Below are 7,664 nucleotides of genomic sequence, written 5' to 3'. Positions count from 1 at the left end.
TGACAGTTGTCAGAGAATATAGTATTCACCTTCTGTCAAAAGGTGATGACGTCACATGAATTTAATCATCAAAAAATAATGCTTGAAAATTACTTTGGGGCGGATGTGGTGGGTGTTGATGCTTGCACAATGAGACGTTGGTGAGAGGTCAAGGTGTTCTGCTGATTGTGAAATTAGATTTAGGAACTTGACAGTTTTTTGAGGATGTGGTCACCCCCATAGGATATAGAACCATTAGAACGGTTGGATTAGGGGCCTTTTCTCCTTCTAGGAAACCAGGGGCCCTGAACTGGCTGAAGATCAACCAAGGGTCAGCTAAAGATTTTCACTGATAAGTGCTGTGTGATGTGTCGTGATGACTTCATGCCACGTACATACATCTAGACACGCATACTATAAACGTTTATTGCATATGAGGCTTAAAATAAAAGCTCAATACTGAGGGTTAAAATGTGCAATTAATTTTATTCTTCAATAATGAAGAATAAAAATAAGTGTTCAATAATGAAGAATAAAATGGGGAATTAAAAAATAGTTAAATTTTTAAAAATGTTTAGTTTCAAACATGGGTATGACACATGTCGCGGGCGTGTCACTGATAAGATCACGTGTTTCCCGTGCAAAAAGGTGTATATATATGACCCTGTGTGAGATCTGTAGTAGTTGTCACTATATGACAGTGTCTAAAATGTCGTCTACAAGTATGATGTGGGAATTGGAAGACGGTCGTGTAGTGCGTGTAGAGTTTGCATCAGGAGGTGCATTCCCCTATGTGGACATATACACTTTCGAAAAAGAATCTGAGAATCTTCTGAGAATCTATTCATCAGAATTCGAAAGATTGAAGGGTCACATCCTGGAAGTGGTTCATCCGCTACATGCATTCTGTGCACGACAATCATTTTTACGGAATAAAAAATGTTAAAGGATTCCTTGGCTGTGCATACCTCTGTGTTCACTGTCACACGGGGTATAGCCGAGAAGGTGGACACTTCTGCGAAAAAGCTTGCAACGTCTGTCTTTCAGACTGTAAACAACAAGCTGCATTTCAAAAAGTCCGTTGTAATGATTGCAATCGTAACTGTTCAAATAGTGTATGTTAATAGGATGCATAAAGTGTGCAGATGGCGCCCAAAAGCTGAAAAGATGGCGAGCAATTGTCAAATAAATAAAAAATGCCTTAAATGTGGATTTACATACCGTATAAACCTCACAGACTCTAAACCCCATGTCTGTACAATTCAAGTTTGTAACATCTGTAAACAACCCCTTCAGACCGCTAAACCGCCACCTTCATCATCTGTTCAGACTTCTGAAGAAGTGTCTGAGTGCGTAGATATTCATCAATGTTACATGCAACCTAAACCTCGTGTAGCAGAGGAGGAGATTAATCAGAAGCTGGTATTTTATGATTTTGAATCAAGCCAGACAACAGGAACACATATCCCTGTCTATGTGGCTACACAATCCTTGCAAGGGGATAGATGGGGTGCACAGGGCCCTGATTGTGCTCTAGAGTTTTTAACGTATTACCGTCAAAAAAATTTCAAAGGCACAGTGTTCTTAGCACATTATAGCAAAGGTTATAACAGTTATCTAATTTTAGATGCTTATGTAAAACAGGGGATAACACCGTTCGTCATAGCCCAAGCGAGTAAAATCATACTCATTATAGATAGACGATTCCGGCTCAAATTCAGTGACACATATTCCTTCATCCCCATCCCCTTAAGACAGTTTCCAAAAGGACAGTTTCTAAACGGAAGCAAAAAAGGGATATTTCCCTCATAAAATGACCGATTATTCAAACATGTTAAATAACTACAAAGGTCGGTACCCTGCTGCTGAAATGTACGGGTGTGATGAGATGTCTGTAGAGCAGAGAAACAGTTTCTTTAAGTGGTATAACACAGTAAAAGATCAGGAATTTGACTTTTTAACCGAGTTAAAGGCTTATTGTCAGAATGATGTGGAGATTTTAGCCGAAGGTGCCACCAATTTCCGCAATGAATTTATAAAGACAACTCGATGCGACCCTTTTGAGAGCGTGACAATTGCGTCAGCTGCTTTAGCTGTTTTTCAAATCAACTTCTTAATCAAAAACACAATCGCATTACCCGATGCTAACAACTACAGACAACAATTCAAGGCATATTCCCATGCTTCGATACAGTGGCTTGAGTATCTAGCGTCTTCACGCGGCATTGACATTGAACATGCATTAACACCGCAAGGTGAACGTTGTTTTGGTCCTCTTCATGTCGATGGATTTGCCGTGATAAAGGGTGTGAAAACAGCATTAGAATTCTATGGCTGTTATTTTCATGGTTGGCCGACTTGTTATAACCCTCATGACATATCACCGCTTACAGGATCAGAGTTTGGGGTGATGTACTCTGACACCATGAAAAGGCTAACTCGGTTAGAAACAGAGTTTAAGCTGAAAACAGAGGTTATATGGGAACATACATGGAATTCGATGAAACAACAGCAACCTTCTGTTAAATTGTTCCTAGAGAGATACCAGGAGCCGAGCCCTTTAAATCCCCGGGCCGCGCTATTCGGAGGAAGAACAGAGGCCATATGCTTAAGGCATATTGTTGAACAGGGTCAGACCATTCAATATGTCGATTTTACCAGCTTATATCCGTACTGTAATGCAGAGTTTGAATATCCAATTGGCCACCCGGTTATAATCAGAAAAGATTTTAAACCGGTTGAAAATTACTATGGCTTCATACATGCTAAAGTTCACCCGCCGAGTGACCCTCATAAAATTGAGTACAACGCAGCCAAGCGTCAGATCGCAAAACTTTTACTTAATTCCCTCTGGGGAAAAATGGCTCAAAGATCTAATCAACTTACAACCAGCATAGTGAAAGAACCCAGAGAGTTTTTTCAGTACCTCTTTAGCAGTAAGTATGATATAAGCCAGTTCCATTTCATAAATAATGATGTTGCAATCATTCAATGGCGTCATAATTCCAGGTGTGTCTTACCACCCGGTGAATCAAATATTTTTTTAGCTGCGTTTACGACAGCATATGCGAGAGGTGAATTATACAAACAGTTACATTTATTGCAAGAGCGAGTCCTATACTATGACACCGACTCAATCGTTTACCTCTCTACCCCTGAGGATCTTTATACCCCTCCGACAGGAAATTATTTAGGTGATTTGACATCGGAATTAGCGGCTGATGATTATATTTGTGCGTGGACAGCAGCGGGGCCAAAATCCTACGGCTTTCTCACCCAGCAAGGAAAGGTGTGTTTGAAAGTCAAAGGTTTTATCCAGAATTATGAAAATTGTAAAAAACGTAACTTTAATAATTTGACTGATCTGGTAGAAGACTATATTATAGATCCTAACACGCGACGCGAGATCCCTGCCCGTTACAATAGAATTAAACGTGATATCAAAGCTTTTTCGCTCACTAATAAACAACAACTGATCAACTTTTCAGTTGTTTTTGATAAGAGACGCCTTCTCCCCTCAGGTAGAACACTGCCGTTTGGTTACTGAGTTGTTATTACCTGTTATCACCTGTTATTACCTAGGTTCACAATATTACCGGGTGTTTTCTATAGTTCTGTAGGAACATTATTTGAAAAAATGTATTCTACAATGTATCCTAATGGTGTTTTATTGTATTTGAAAAATGTATTCTACAATGTATTCTACGATGTATCTGTAGTTAATAAACTTAGATGAAGAAAGGAAGCTGCAGAGGTCCGGAGGAGTCAGTTTAATCGTCTTTAATTAATCATAACTTCATCGTTACAATCCACGGCCAGATGTGGGGGTTCCTATACAGTCAATGATGTCCCCTCTTCCTAGTCTAGCCGTTCAGTCTTATATACAGAACAGCATGCTTTATCTTCCAGATTTGGGCATTGAGCATGGAATCCCTAGGCGCGTTACTCTAAACATTTTCAACCTATACTATGGTGATGTTCATAGCCTTAACCAAATAAGGCTATACCCGAACAGGGGCCAGGAGCAGGGGTTTTAGGGGTGCCCAGAGAATCTGAAAGGTGGGGGGGGGTGTCAGCTGGTAGTGTCTAAGCCGGAAGAAGATCCAACAGTTTGGGTAAAGGTTAATGGTCATTCATTAGAAATGATGGTTGATTTTGGAGCATCATTTACCTGTATCTAGCCACAAGACACTATACACTCCAATAAAGTTGAGACGCAAGGTCAACTTATCACGAGACACAAGCTTGAGGAGCACATGCCATCAAGGCTGTAGAGTCCTACTTGCATATTAGACTATACTTTTGAGCTATTGACCAATACAACTATTTTCGATTGCTACATTCCTAGCGCTAATAGATTATACACCTATCATGGCCTCCATCACCCAGTCGTCTGACCCTGAGATCCCAGACAACCACAAAGAGAGCTGGATAATTCTGTATCTATTCGTCTGGAGGATTTTGTGTCAAATCGAAGCAGGGCCTGTGGAAGCAGGGCCTGTGGTGGAACGGAGTAAGGCCCTCCTTTATGACCCAGCAGCAGGAGCAGCCATTCTAGCTAGCTACTTTACTAGCTAGCTGTCAACGACAGCTCTCCGGCTAACTAGCATTAGCTAGTGGTGACACCAACGGGATTGCGAGGGAGAAACATATTGGCAGCGTTTCGTACAAAGGCAACAATACTCTCTCTTAAACTCAATACCTTAAGGACTCCTGTCACAGATATGGCTGCAATAATAAAGGAAATTGTCAGCCAAAACAAAAGGAGATACCAGGAAGATGGGTTTGACTTGGACTTGACCTATATTTATCCGAATATAATTGCTATGGGCTTTCCTGCAGAAAGACTTGAGGGTGACTACAGAAACAATATAGACGATGTAGTACGGTTTCTGGACTCAAAACACAAAAATCATTACAAGATATATAATCTTTGCGCCAAGCGACATTACGACACCGCGAAGTTTAACTGCAGAGTTGCACAGTACCCCTTTGAAGACCACAACCCGCCTCAGCTGGAGCTAATCAAGCCATTCTGTGAAGACCTGGACCAGTGGCTAAGCGAGGATGACCATCATGTGGCAGCCATCCACTGCAAGGCAGGGAAGGGCCGCACCGGCGTCATGATCTGCGCCTATCTCCTCCACCGAGGGAAGTTCCTGGAGGCACAGGAAGCACTCGACTTCTACGGGGAAGTGCGGACAAGAGACAAGAAGGGAGTCACAATCCCAAGCCAGCGACGCTATGTGTACTACTACAGCTACCTTCTGAAGAACCAGCTAGAGTACAAGCCCATCGCTCTGCTCTTTCACAAAATGGTGTTTGAGACGCTCCCCATGTTTAGTGGAGGCACCTGCAGGGACAGTACCATTAAAAACAGGAGTGACCCGATTCCTCAGGGCTTCAAGAAAGGGAATTGGCATTGGGATCCGCAGTTTGTGGTTTATCAACTAAAAGTCAAAGATCCACACGTCCAACCCAGTGCACACAAGGCGAGAGGACAAGCGTATGTACTTTGAGCTCCCCCAGCCACTGCCTGTCTGTGGAGACATCAAAGCGGAGTTCTTCCACAAGCAGAACAAGATGATGAAAAAGGACACAAGGCCTCTCAGAAGACTTGATTGCAATATTGCCAGGAACGTGTAGTTTATTTAGGACAATCCATAGCACACTGGACACTGTTGTGACGACGAAGCTCCAACTTGGAAAAGACGACGATTTCTAGCAGCACTGAAATAGTTGACGATAGTTAGCTACAATAGCTCTGACGAATCATTTGAGAAGTAACAAGTGTTGCCATTCAGAACTTTGACTTTAAGTTTAGCAATAGTGAATGTTTCAAAGTTAAATCTAACTGTTTTAAGTAGGCTATATGTTGCTCGTCTTGAGACATAGAAAGAGAATACTTTGCGAAACTTAGCTAAACATATTTTGATTCACTTTTAGCTGAATCCGCTCAGGAGCACGACTGAGATGTGGTAAGGAAACAGCCCATCACCAACCTACCAGGATGACAGAACCAAGACTTGAGAATTCCCATCACCTGAAAACTTCAGATACCACATCAGGTGGGAACGGAACAATTTTTGAGCATCCCCCAGCCAACGGGAGCAGACAGACCAGGTGCAGTTCTTTTGGTGACACACGAAGTGGAGTTAGAGGAGAAAATGACTCCCAAAGATCATGATGCAAGAGGATGCAAGTGCACTGGATAAGAACTTGTGGCTTGCCAGAGGAGCGAGTCAGGATGCTACAGGCCTCTGGAGGAACCATGAGGGTTTGATAGTAGCACCTCCTAACTTGCTAGGACTATTGATACATGACGCTCATGGGCTTGCTCATGTAGCGAGGGGGGAAGTGAGAAGGAAAATGACAAAAGAATACGGATTTTGGGCACCATATCTACTAGAACAAATTGACCATGTCATAGGTAGATGCACAATCTGTTTGAAAAACAATATTAGAAGAGGAGTATTAACTCCTCCAGGACACATCCCAACACCAAATGGGCCAATGAAAGAACTAGTCCTCGACTACGTGGATATGATTCGCCCGGTAGGAGGCAAAAGATATTGTTGGTTGTTGTCTCCAATTCCTCTATTTCCTCAGTAACTGTATCTGTGAGGAATTCTAGTACTGCTGTGGTATCACCTCACGACATAAAAATTTAGCAACTGACTGGGCATCTTTTCTTTTGGTTGGGCATGCTTCTACCCATCTGCTAAATCTATCGACAACAAATCTATCGACAACAACCAACAATATCTTTTGCCTCCTACCGGGCGAATCATATCCACGTAGTCGAGGACTAGTTCTTTCATTGGCCCATTTGGTGTTGGGATGTGTCCTGGAGGAGTTAATACTCTTCTAATATTGTTTTTCAAACAGATTGTGGATCTACCTATGACATGGTCAATTTGTTCTAGTAGATATGGTGCCCAAAATCCGTATTCTTTTGTCATTTTCCTTCTCACTTCCCCCCTCGCTACATGGGCAAGCCCATGAGCGTCATGTATCAATAGTCCTAGCAAGTTAGGAGGTGCTACTATCAAACCCTCATGGTTCCTCCAGAGGCCTGTAGCATCCTGACTCGCTCCTCTGGCAAGCCACAAGTTCTTATCCAGTGCACTTGCATCCTCTTGCATCATGATCGTTGGGAGTCATTTTCTCCTCTAACTCCACTTCGTGTGTCACCAAAAGAACTGCACCTGGTCTGTCTGCTCCCGTTGGCTGGGGGATGCTCAAAAATTGTTCCGTTCCCACCTGATGTGGTATCTGAAGTTTTCAGGTGATGGGAATTCTCAAGTCTTGGTTCTGCCATCCTGGTAGGTTGGTGATGGGCTGTTTCCTTACCACATCTCAGTCGTGCTCCTGAGCGGATTCAGCTAAAAGTGAATCAAAATATGTTTAGCTAAGTTTCGCAAAGTATTCTCTTTCTATGTCTCAAGACGAGCAACATATAGCCTACTTAAAACAGTTAGATTTAACTTTGAAACATTCACTATTGCTAAACTTAAAGTCAAAGTTCTGAATGGCAACACTTGTTACTTCTCAAATGATTCGTCAGAGCTATTGTAGCTAACTATCGTCAACTATTTCAGTGCTGCTAGAAATCGTCGTCTTTTCCAAGTTGGAGCTTCGTCGTCACAACAGTGTCCAGTGTACTATGGATTGTCCTAAATAAA

General features: G+C 42.3%; 1 pseudogene across 1 annotated transcript; it reads left to right on the top strand.

Annotated features, from left to right (window-relative positions):
* Positions 1 to 4,703: 4,703 nt before the first annotated feature.
* Positions 4,704 to 5,625, top strand: LOC310824006 (phosphatidylinositol 3,4,5-trisphosphate 3-phosphatase and dual-specificity protein phosphatase PTEN-like; annotated as a pseudogene). The gene has a single exon. The product of its transcript is annotated as a phosphatidylinositol 3,4,5-trisphosphate 3-phosphatase and dual-specificity protein phosphatase PTEN-like (transcript).
* Positions 5,626 to 7,664: the final 2,039 nt, after the last annotated feature.

The sequence above is a fragment of the Argentina silus genome, assembly GCF_951799395.1.
Source record: "Argentina silus genome assembly, chromosome: Y".
NCBI classification, from domain to species: domain Eukaryota; kingdom Metazoa; phylum Chordata; class Actinopteri; order Argentiniformes; family Argentinidae; genus Argentina; species Argentina silus.
Note: the sequence above shows the minus strand (reverse complement) of the source record. Positions and strands in the feature narration are given on the sequence as shown.